The following is a 13199-nucleotide window of genomic DNA, read 5'->3' on the forward strand; positions in this document are numbered from 1 at the left end:
CTACCTAGTTTTGTAAAATGAGAAGTGTTATATTTCATTTCTGGCAATTTAAAAGTCGATAATTGTCCTTTAGTTTAAATTTCCCACTCTGAATTTCCAGAAGTAAAATTCTCTCTAACTTCCTTTTGGCTATATTTACAATATCGTTATGCATAACACACAATAATAAACTAAATTCAAAATCTCAAGAAAAAAATAAAATTAAGGTGCTTGACATAGAAAATCTGAGTCATACTATGGTGTCTTAGTCTCATCCCAGTGGCTCCTCATAATATCCTCCTCACTCAACCTCTACGTGTTCCCCCGAATTGAGAGAAAGAAACTCAAGTGTCATATGACTTATATACTATGTAATTATAATTTGATAGTCACAGTTGTTGTTAATGGAGATGGAAGCAGTCTCAGTAAAGCACTGTAAGCTCTAGGCATTGCTATGCTTCCCTCTGGTGAAAGCTATAATAAATATAGACAATAAATATCTAGGATATGTGAATTTTCTTCTTTTTATCGTGAGAGCATTAAATCCTAATTTCTTTCAAAGTCTTCTGGAAATGTTCTATACTCCTAGGCATAAAAAAATGAGGATAAAATGCAACTGTCCCAGATTAACTGATAAGCAAATAAAATGCCTGAAAAAAGATTCTCCTAGGGAGTTACTCCCAAGTCCAATTCTAGTTGAAAATGTCTGGAAAATAAAATTTTACATTAGATTTTAAAAGAAATGGAAAAGCATAATTTTTCTATAATTTAAACCCTTGGAGCTTGAAATACTATGAATTAGAGATTTTTGCGCTTCAGAACACAATTGCTCTTGTGTAAAATATTTTTTATGAACCTAATAAAAATGTTCATAATGTTCACTGATATATGAATATCATGAAGGGCTAAAATTATTATGGAGTATAAACTAATATATTTAATCAGAAGGTTTTTCATTGAATAAAAACTCAGGAATCAACCTTATTAGGTACAGGAACAGTGGAAGGAACTGCTGAAGATCAGGCTAACATGAAGAGCAAGTAAAGAGTCAATTCAAAGAATTCAATCAATTCAAGAACAGGGAACAGTACATGATCCTGACAGGTAAGAGGCCTAATGCTAAGATGATATAAACAAAAAGCACAAGTGAGAAGTTGTAAATCACTTAAACAAAACCGTTGCTGGAGCCTTGGTTTTGTGGATGGCCTTCTATGAGGAGTAGCCACCACTGAGAGGTGATGGTGAGTATGAAAGCAGTAATGAAACACTGAATAAAAATATTAGGTTAAAAACTGGATATTGATCACTCTCGGTTTGTAGCCAATGATTCCATATAAAATAGCTTTTGCTTTTATTTGTTTTGATTTTAATATATATGTCTGGTCACAATGAAGAAAATATTAAGTAACATTTGGAATTAGAAAAGTCATTTAATCTTACAATGGTCCTCATATACAAGATTTGGGTTTACTAAATAAATATTTATACATTTTTTCCATTAAAGCCTTTTCTTTTAATTCTAAGACTCACTCTCCTAGTTTTCAGAATCCCAGATGACTCAGTACTCCCTGATTATACTCCATATAATCATTCAGTAAAGGCATATAACCGAATCGTCAAAGACTATTGACCAAAAAGTTCGTTTGGGTTTTTCCGTAAGATGTTTGGCCAACCCAATTAACTGATAGATCTTCACAGGTGACCAAGTTAATTTGGGATCTGCGGCTGCCATTTCTCCTAGTAGTTCCCAAGGTCGTGGTTCCTTCCTTTCCCTGAGCACAATCCCTTTCTTGGTGGAAATGGCTGTAGGTCTTCGGGAGTTGGGGATTTACACAACCCTCACCCTCCAGTAGACTCAATCTTCAAAGGGCCTTTTCTCTTCTGGGAAATTTATTTGTGGTCATTCTTTGCTGGCCACAGTAACACATTTTTCAAAACATAATTTATTGGACTTGATATTCCCAGTCCTAGTTTTATTAAACCAAAAAGTATGCACTACTATCTTAATGGAGTCAAAACATTTTCCAAAATAAATTTGTACCTAGTCAACTCAATTCTTAAAATAGGGAAACTCTTTAGGAAATATAAAAGTCCTTCCCAAGTGCTAGGGTTAGGTTCCTAGATATCCTTGTGATTAAAGAATTCATGATTATAGGATTAAAGAATTATGAGGAATAATACAGTCCACACTTATGAACATAAACTTAAAAATTTATGAAAATGCTTTCATTTTTATGAAATATAGCCCACAAAATAAAAATGATTTTCAACATGTTTTAGGCATTTACTTTAAAAATAATGCACACTAGTGATTATTAATTTATAAACTCGTCCTTACTAGGAACCTATCAGTCAGTCTATCCCTATCTCCCATTTTCAATATATTTATAATTTGTTTTTGTCTTGTGGGAGATAGTGTACATATTAAGAAACATTATATTCTACATTTGTGCTTGCAATCAAATGCTCAAGGCTTTTCTGATTTTCCTTTTACTTCGGGTTTCTAATTCTTGCCTTTCTGATTCCGCTGTAGTCTAAGGAAAACAATAATTTGAATACTTAAAAAGGAAAAAAAAAGTTTGGGGGGACATTTATTCAACCTTCTGGATTGGTATTTTTTAAAAAATATTTCTTTAGAGGATTATCTCATTATAGATATGCTCATGGGAACATCATGCCAAAGCCAACAATTTCCCTTCCAATAGAGGTAGGCAGGTCTAAGGCCTAGTTAACCTTTTTATCTTGTAGCTTTACCAAAACATCACTGCAAAAACCTCTACTTTTCTACCTTTATTTATTCCCAGGTTAATTTTTTCTCCCTTTTAAAATTATTCCCAGTTGTAATGACTTGCAAATTTCAAAGAAAAACAAAAACATTTATTGATCACTTACTGTGTGCCATATACTTTCCTAAATGGCTTACATGGATTAATTTATTTAACTCTCTCACTGAATTTTAAGTGGCTTTTATCACTCTGTTGATAAGAAACTGAGGCTTTGAGACATTAAGTAACTTGCCCAAGAGCACAGACCTAGAAAGTGACAGAATAGGGATTTGATCCAAAGAAGTTACACAACTGAATCCATGCATGGCATTATAATTTTCTCATGTTATAGATTTATTTTCTGATAAAATTCTCAGGTGCTTTCATTGCCACTGTAAAAGTATATATAGTCTGTCCTCCTTATCTGCAGGTTCTGTATTCACAGTTTCTGCATCCAAGGTTTCAACCAGTCACAGACTTCTGTCCTGGAACCAATCTCCCATGGATAAAGAGGGAGGACTGAATATGATATGACATGATATAATACAATATTAATGTAACGTAATGTAATTGCTTCTACTTATTTAGCATGCAATGTGCAAAATAGAACACTAGATGGCAACAAATGTTAAGGAACTATAAGAAGAAAGTAACCATTTCGTAACTCAGTAATAAAGTAGTTGGTTTTAAAATTAAAATATGTATGCTGTTTCACTTTTTAATCTCAGAAAGCAAAATTCCTAATACTTTTTTTTTTTACATCCTTATTGGAGTATAATTGCTACAATGTTGTGTTAGTTTCTGCTGTACAACAAAGTGAATCAGCTATATGTATACATATATCCCCATATACCCTCCCTCTTGAGCCCCCCTCCCACCCTTCCTCTCCCACCCGTCTAGGTCGTCACAAAGCACCGAGCTGATCTCCTTGTGCTATGCAGCAGCTTCCCACTAGCTATCCATTTTACATCTGGTAGTGTATATATGTCACTGCTACTCTTTCACTTTGTCCCAGCTTCCCCTTCCTCGCTGGCGTCCTCAAGTCCATTCTCTACGTCTGCGTCTTTATTCCTGTCCTGCTACTAGGTTCATCAGTACCATCCTTCTAGATTCCATATATACACGTTAGCATATGGTATTTGTTTTTCTCTTTCTGACTTACTTCACTCTTTATGACAGACTGTAGGTCCATCCACCTCACTACAAATAACTCAATTTCGTTTCTTTTTATGGCTGAGTAATATTCCACTGTATGTATGTGCCACATCTTCTTTATCCATTCATCTGTCAATGGACATTTAGGTTGCTTCCACGCCCTGACTATCGTAAATAGTGCTGCAATGAACATTGTGGTACATGACTCTTTTTGAATTATGGTTTTCTCAGGGTATGTGCCCAGTAGTGGGATTGCTGGGTCATATGGTAGTTGTATTTTTAGTTTTTTAAGGAACCTCTATACTGTTCTCCATAGTGGCTGTATCAATTTACATTCCCACCAACAGTGCAGGAGGGTTCTCTTTTCTCCACACCCTCTCCAGCATTTATTGTTTGTAGATTTTTTGATGATGGACATTCTGACCAGTGTGAGATGATACCTCATTTTGGTTTTGATTTGCATTTCTCTAATAATTAGTGATGTCGAGCATCTTTTCATGTGTTTGTTGACAATCTGTAAATCTTTTTGGAGAAATGTCTATTTAGGTCTTCTGCCCATTTTTGGATTGGGTTGTTTTTTTGATATTGAGCTGCATGAGCTGCTTGTATATTTCAGAGATTAATCCTTTGTCAGTTGCTTCGTTTGCAAATACTTTCTCCCCTAATATGTTTTAACATACCTTAGAGATAAAAACTACCAGACTTGCACCGCAGTTTGTAAACTGCTTAGAAATCAATCCTTGAATTATTACTAACTCAGTGAAAAACAGATTTACAATACACAATAGCCTTTCTAGTTCTTAACCATTAAGATTTTAAAAGCACCAATTACAAAAATTCATACTAATATTTAAAGCTAATAATTAACTTTACTTCAGTTCAACAACATTTATTGTACAATTAATATGTAAATGGCCATGTGAAGAATACAATGATAGATGTCACAGACTTGGTTTTTAAGGTCTTTTGGTGGAGAGGGCTATGTAAACAGCCACAAAAATTATACACAGCTCACTAGGAATACAGAGAAGGAAGAGATTAATTCAAACAAGAAGGTGCTGGGGAAAACTTCTGGGAAGACTGCCATCTGAGTTGCCCCTCATAGAATAAATAGATACTTCACAGATGGATACAGTGCAGAAAAATACAGCATGAGCAAATTCATGGAAATAGTCAATTGTAGGTCACGTTATAGAAACAGCACAGGTTATACGAAAACTTGTAGTGAAAGATAAGGCTAGAAAAGTTAGAGTGGGACCATATTGTGAAAGATCTGGAAGGTCATGCTAAGGATTTGTCTTTAATTCTACTGCAAGAAGAGAGCTGCCTGAACAGGAAGATTTACAGTTTAGGAAAATTTTGGCAGCAATGTGAAAGATATACTGGAATTGAAAGAGACCTGAGGGAGACCAATTAGAAGGCTATTGCAATAGGCCGCATAAGAATATGTGAAGACTTGAACCAGAGCAGGAGTATAGGAATGGAAGCTGCGGGCATAACTTAGTAGGGGTTTTTGAAGAGATGGTGAGAGTTTGATAACTGATTGGATGTTGAGAGTGAGGAATGGGGAGGACCCAAGATATTTTAAAGGTTCCAAGCCAGGGCTGTTGGTAAGATGATAATACCATTATCTGAAAAAAGATAATAGAGAAAACTGTAGAAGGAAAAGGAGTGATGGAGAGTAAGGAGGAGAGAATTTACAATTTGGTGGTGTAGAGTTTCAGATGCTAATGGCATATCATCCATGTAAAGAGGTCTAGTAGCAGCAAGAAATGTAGGTCTGGGGCACAGAGGAGTTCTTAGAGCTAAAGGCACAATGTGGGGGTGGTCAAGTGAGGGGGAGACACAAAGTCCTGGAAATTAGGGCAACATGGCTGGATAGCTAGGAACTGACTGAGGAATGTATGCATTCTAGGCTTGTGGAAAACAAGTTAAAAGACAAGTGGAAGAGTAGACAAGAGCAATGCAAAGAGGACCCACAGAGTGAAACATCAGATTAATCAAGGGGAAATGATGATATGTTATGCTAGTACAGTTAATGTCTTCCTGGAGTTGGGTCAAATGAGGACTGAGATGAAGTCACTGGGTTTAGTAATCAGGAAGTGACTGGTGACCATAATGTGACCAATTCAGTAGCATGAAATCAGACTACAATTTGTTAAAAGCCTGACTGCAATGTGTTCAGAAGTGAATGGAAAGCTACAAAGGTAAAAACAATGGAGAAGGAAGGATGGAAGATACAAGAAAGATGTGATAACAAATGTCTCAATGTCCCTGAAACCCTAGAAGTAGGAGATATCAAGAACTTAGAGAGATTCATCTTGGGAAGTAAGAGGACCAGATAAGCAAGAAAAAAATGAGAAGACACATTCAAAGGATGAGAAAGTGTTCATGAGGCTCTTGTCAGTTGGTTGTGATCTCAGTAAAGTAGGTTAGCTATTGAGAGTGAGGTGCTAAGAGTGGAGTTGGGAAAGTGAAGAAAGTGGAATTCCTGTCTAGTCTAAAGTACATGTGGTAGGGAGACCTTCAAGAAGGTGGAGGAGTAAGACGTGGAGATCACCTTCCTCCCCACAGATACATCAGAAATACATCCACATGTGGAACAACTCCTACAGAACACCTATTGAACGCTGGCACAAGATATCAGACTTCCCAAAAGATGCCCTCAGGCGACCTACACGCAGAGGCGGGGCCAAAGCCAAAGCTGAACCTCAGGAGCTGTGCGACCAAAGAAGAGAAAGGGAAATCTTTCCCAGCAGCTTCAGGAGCAGCAGATTAAATCTCCACAATCAACTTGATGTACCCTGCATCTGTGGAATACCTGACTAGGCAATGAATCATCCCAAAATTGAGATGGTGGACTTTGGGAGCAACTGTAGACTTGGGGTTTGTTTTCTGCATCTCATTTGTTTCTGGTTTTATGTTTATCTTAGTTTAGTATTTAGAGTTTATTATCATTGGTAGATTTGTTTATTGATTTGGTTGCTTTCTTCTTCCTTTTTTTATATATATAGATATATGTATTTTTTTCCTTTTTCTCTTTTTGTGAGTGTGTATGTATATGCTTCTTTGTGTGATTTTCTCTGTATAGTTTTGCTTTTACCATTTGTCCTAGGGTTCTATCTATCCGTTTTTTGTTTTGTTTTTTGGTATAGTTTTTAGTGCTTGTTATTCATGGATTTGTTTTTAGATTTGGTTGCTCTCCTCTTTTTTTCTTTTTTATTACTTTAAAATTTTTTATTTTTAATAATTTTTTATTTTAATAATATTATTTTATTTTACTTTTTTCTTTCTTTCTTTCTTTTTTTCTCCCTTTTCTTCTGAGCCATGTGGCTGACAGGGTCTTGGTGCTCCGGCCGGGTGTCAGGCCTGTGCCTCTGAGGTGGGAGAGCTGAGTTCAGGACATTGGTCCACCAGAGACCTCCTGGCTCCATGTAATATCAAACAGCGAAAGCTCTCCCAGAGATCTCCATCTCAAGGCTAAGACCTAGCTGCACTCAACGACCAGCAAGCTCCAGTGCTGGACACCCAATGCCAAACAACTAGCAAGACAGGAACACAACCCCATCCATTAGCAGAGAGGCTGCCTAAAATCATAATAACGTCACAGACACCTCAAAACACACCACTGGACGTGGTCCTGCCCAACAGAAAGACAAGATCCAGCCTCATCCACCAGAACACAGGCAATAGTCCCCTCCACCAGGAAGCCTACACAACCCACTGAACCAACCTTAGCCACTGAAGGCAGATACGAAAAACAGCAGGAACTACGAACCTGCAGCCTGTGAAAAGGAGACCCCAAACAAAGTAAGTTAAGCAGAATGAGAAGACAGAGAAACACACAGCAGATGAAGGAGCAAGGTAAAAACCCACCAGACCAAACAAATGAAAAGGAAATAGGCAGTCTACCTGAAAAAGAATTCAGAGTAATGATAGTAAAGATGATCCAAAATCTTGGCAATAGAATGGAGAAAATACAAGAAACGTTTAACAAAGACCTAGAATAACTAAAGAGCAAAGACACAATGATGAACAACACAATGAATGAAATTAAAAATTCTCTGGAAAGAATCAATAGCAGAATAACTGAGGCAGAGGAATGGATAAGTGACCTGGAAGATAAAATAGTGGAAATAACTACCTCAGAGCAGAATAAAGAAAAAAAAAATGAGAAGAATTGAGGACAGTCCTAGAGACCTCTGGGACAACATTAAACACAACAACATTCGAATTATAGGGGTTCCAGAAGAAGAAAAGAAAAAGAAAGGGACTGAGAAAATACTTAAAGAGATTATAGTTGAAAACTTCCCTAATATGGGAAAGGAAATAGTCAATCAAGTCTAGGAAGCTCAGAGAGTCCCATACAGGATAAATCCAAGGAGAAACATGACAAGACTCATATTAATCAAACTATCAAAAATTAAATACAAAGAAAAAATATTCAAAGCAGCAAGGGAAAGACAACAAATAACATACAAGGGAATCCCCATAAGGTTAACAGCTGATCTTTCAGTAGAAACTCTGCAAGCCAGAAGGGAGTGGCAGGACATATTTAAACTGATGAAAGGGAAAAACCTACAACCAAGATTACTCTACCCAGAAAGGATGTCATTCAGATTCGACGGAGAAATTAAAACCTTTACAGACAAGCAAAAGCTAAGAGAATTCAGCACCACCAAACCAGTTTTACAACAAATCCTAAAGAAACTTCTCTACACAGGAAACACAAGAGAAGGAAAAGACCTACAATAACAAACCCAGAACAGTTATGAAAATGGTAATAGGAATATACATATTGATAATTACCTTAAATGTAAATAGATTAAATGCTTCAGCCAAAAGACACAGAATGGCTGAATGGATACAAAACAACACCCATATATATGCTGTCTACAAGAAACCTACTTCGGACCTAGGGACACATACAGACTGAAAGTGAGGGGATGGAAAAAGATATTCCATGCAAATGGAAATCAAAAGAAAGCTGCAGTAGCAATTCTCATATCAGAAAAAATAGACTTTAAAATAAAGACTATTACAAGAGACCAAGAAGGACACTACATAATGTTCAAGGGATCAATCCAAGAAGAAGATATAACAATTGTAAATATTTATGCACCCAACATAGGAGCACCTCAATACATAAGGCAAATGCTAACAGCCATAAAAGGGGAAATCGACAGTAACACAATCATAGTAGGGGACTTTAACACCCCACTTTCACCAATGGATAGATCATCCAAAATGAAAATAAATAAGGAAACACAAGCTTCAAATGATACATTAAACAAGATGGACTTAACTGATATTTATGGGATATTCTGTCCAAAAACAACAAAATACACTTTCTTCTCAAGTGCTCATGGAATATTCTCCAGGATCGATCATACCTTGGGTCACAAATCAAGTCTTGGTAAATTTAAGAAAACTGAAATCATATCAACTATCTTTTCTGACCACAATGCTATGAGAGTAGATATCAATTACAGGAAAAAAAACTGTAAAAATATACAAACACATGGAGGTTAAACAATACACTACTAAATAACCAACAGATCAGTGAAGAAATCAAAGAGGAAATCAAAAAATACTTAGAAACAAATGACAATGAAAACATGATGACCCAAAACCTATGGGATGCAGCAAAAGCAGTTCTAAGAGGGAAGTTTATAGCAATACAATCCAACCTCAAGAAACAAGAAACATCTCAAATAAACCACCTAAACTTACACCTAAGGCAATTAGAGAAAGAAGAATAAAAAAACCCCAAAGTTAGCAGAAGGAAAGAAATCATAAAGATCAGATGAGAAATAAATGAAAAAGAAATGAAGGAAACAGTAGCAAAGATCAATAAAACTAAAAGCTGGTTCTTTGAGAAGATAACCAAAAGTGATAAACCATTAGCCAGACTCATCAAGAAAAAAAGGGAAAAGACTCAAATCAATAGAATTAGACATGAAAAAGGAGAAGTAACAACTCACACTCCAGAAAAACAAAGGATCATGAGAGATTACCACAATCAACTATATGCCAATAAAATGGACAACCTGGAAGAAATGGACAGATTCTTAGAAAAGCACAACTTTCTGAGACTGAACCAGGAAGAAATAGAAAATATAAACAGACCAATCACAAGCACTGAAATTGAGACTGTGATTAAAAATCTTCCAACAAACAAAAGCCCAGGACCAGATGGCTTTACAGGCGAATTCTATCAAACATTTAGAGAACAGCTAACACCTATCTTTCCCAAACTCTTCCAAAATATAGCAGAGGGAGGAATACTCCCAAACTCATTCTACGAGGCCACCATCACCCTGATACCAAAACCAGACAAAGATGTCACAAAGAAAGAAAACTACAGGCCAATATCACTGATGAACATAGATCCTCAACAAAATACTAGCAAACAGAATTCAACAGCACATTAAAAGGATCATACACCATGATCAAGTGGGGTTTATCCCAGGAATGCAAGGGTTCTTCAATATACGCAAATCAATCAATGTGATATTAGCAAATTGAAGGAGAAAAACCATATGAACATCTCAATAGATGCAGAAAAAGCTTTTGACAAAATTAAACACCCATTTATGATAAAAACCCTCCAGAAAGTAGGCATAGAGGGAACTTACCTCAACATAATGAATGCCATATATGACAAACCCACAGCCAACGTCGCTCTCAATGGTGAAAAACTGAAACCATTTCCACTAAGATCAGGAACAATACAAGGTTGTCCACTCTCACCACTGTTATCGAACATAGCTTGGCAAGTTTTAGCCACAGCAATCAGAGAAGAAAAAGAAATAAAAGGAATCCAAATCAGAAAACAAGAAGTAAAGCTGTCACTGCTTGCATATGACATGATACTATACACAGAGAATCCTAAAGATGCCACCAGAAAACTACTAGAGCTAATCAATGAATTTGGTAAAGTAGCAGCATACAAAGTTAATGCACAGAAATCTCTTGCATTCCTATACACTAATGATGAAAAATCTGAAAGAGAAATTAAGGAAACACTCCCATTTACCACTGCAACAAAAAGAATAAAATAGCTAGAAATAAACCTACCTAAGGAGACAAAAGACCTGCATGCAGAAAACTATAAGATACTGATAAAAGAAATCAAAGATGATACAAACAAATGGAGAGATATACCATGTTCTTGGATTGGAAGAATCAACATTGTCAAAATGAGTATACTACCCAAAGCAATCTACAGATTCAGTGCAATCCCTATCAAATTACCAATGGCATTTTTCACAGAAGTATAACAAAAAATTTCACAATTTGTATGGAAACACAAAAGACCCTGAATAGCCAAAGCAATCTTGAGAAAGAAAAACGGAGCTGGAAGAATCAGGCTGACTTCAGACTATACTACAAAGCTACAGTAATCAAGACAGTATGGTACTGGCACAGAAACAGAAATAGAGATCAATGGAACAGGATAGAAAGCCCAGAGATAAACCCATGCACATATGGTCACCTTATTTTTGATAAAGGAGGCAAGAATGAACAATGGAGAAAAGACAGCTTCTTCAATAAGTGGTGCTGGGAGAACTGGACAGCTACATGTAAATGAATGAAATTAGAACACTCCCTAACACCATACACAAAAATAAACTCAAAATGGATTAAAGACCTAAATGTAAGGCCAGACACCATAAAACTCTTAGAGGAAAACATAGGCAGAACACTCTATGACATAAATCACAGCAAGGTCCTTTTGACCCACCTCCTAGAGTAATGGAAATAAAAATAAAAATACACAAATGGGACCTAATGAAACTTAAAAGCTTTTGCACAGCAGAGGAAACCATAAACAAGACGAAAAGACAACGCTCAGAATGAGAGAAAATATTTGCAAATGAAGCAACTGACAGAGGATTAATCTCCAAAATTTACAAGCAGCTCATGCAGCTCAATATCAAAACAACAAACAACCCAATCCAAAAATGGGCAGAAGACCTAAATAGGCATTTCTCCAAAGAAGATATACAGATAACCAACAAACACATGAAAGGATGCTCAACATCACTAATCATTAGAGAAATGGAAATCAAGACTACAATGAGGTATCACCTCACACCAGTTAGAATGGCCATCATCAAAAAATCTACAAACAATAAATGCTGGAGAGGGTGTGGAGAAAAGGGAACACTCTTGCACTGTTGGTGGGAATGTAAATTGATACAGCCACTATGGAGAACAGTATGGAGGTTCCTTTAAAAACTAAAAATAGAACTACCACATGACCCAGCAATCCCACTACTGGTCATATACCCTGAGAAAACCATAATTCAAAAAGAGTCATGTATCACAATGTTCATTGCAGCTCTATTTACAATAGCCAGGACATGGAAGCAACCTAAGTGTCCATCGACAGATTAATGGATAAAGAAGATGTGGCACATATATACAATGGAATATTACTCAGTCATAAAAAGAAACGAAATTGAATTATTTGTAGTGAGGTGGATGGACAGAGAGTCTGTTATACAGAGTGAAGTAAGTCAGAAAGAGAAAAACAAATACCGTATGCTAACACATATATATGGAATCTAAAAAAAAAAAAAAAAAAAGGTTCTGAAGAACCTAGGGGCAGGACAGGAATAAAGACACAGACATAGAGAATGGACTTGAGGACATGGGGAGGGGGAAGGGTAAGCTGGGACGAAGTGAGAGAGTGGCATGGACATATATACACTACCAAATGTAAAATAGATAGCTAGTGGGAAGCAGTCGCATAGCACAGGGAGATCAGCTCAGTGCTTTGTGACCACCTAGAGGGGTGGGATAGGGAGGGTGGTAGGGAGACACAAGAGGGAGGAGAAATGGGGATATATGTATATGTATAGCTGATTCACTTTGTTATAAAGCAGAAACTAACCCACCATTGTAAAGCAATTATATTCCAATAAAGATGTTAAAAAATATAAAATAAAATAAAATTTAGAAAAGTATATGTGGTAGTCAACTGCAAAGAAAAGGATTGCTAAACAGTACTTATACACTGAAGGTGACCGGTATTACTCTCCTGTGGAATTCATTCTGTTGCTTTCTTACATGGCTTCCCTCAGTAACACTTGATAGGCTGAAAATGATAGGAAAAACATGTATGATTTGGCTTAACTTTCACTTGGCACTGGTAAAGTAATTAAATTGGAAAGGTAAGAATAACAGAATTCTAGAGTGTTACTGAGAGCACACTGCAATTCCCTTAGCGGATATTTACTGAGTACCTATTACTTACCAAACACTATGTAAGATACTAGGGATTTAATAGTG

General features: G+C 36.4%; 1 protein-coding gene across 11 annotated transcripts in view; it reads right to left on the reverse strand.

Moving 5' to 3' along the window:
- Positions 1 to 13199, reverse strand: part of SDCCAG8 (SHH signaling and ciliogenesis regulator SDCCAG8) — a 263302-nt gene that overhangs the window by 180889 nt on the left and 69214 nt on the right. The gene's annotated exons all lie outside the window — the stretch shown is intronic.

Source organism: Balaenoptera physalus (genome assembly GCF_965194825.1).
Source record: "Balaenoptera physalus genome assembly, chromosome: 1".
Lineage (NCBI taxonomy): Eukaryota > Metazoa > Chordata > Mammalia > Artiodactyla > Balaenopteridae > Balaenoptera > Balaenoptera physalus.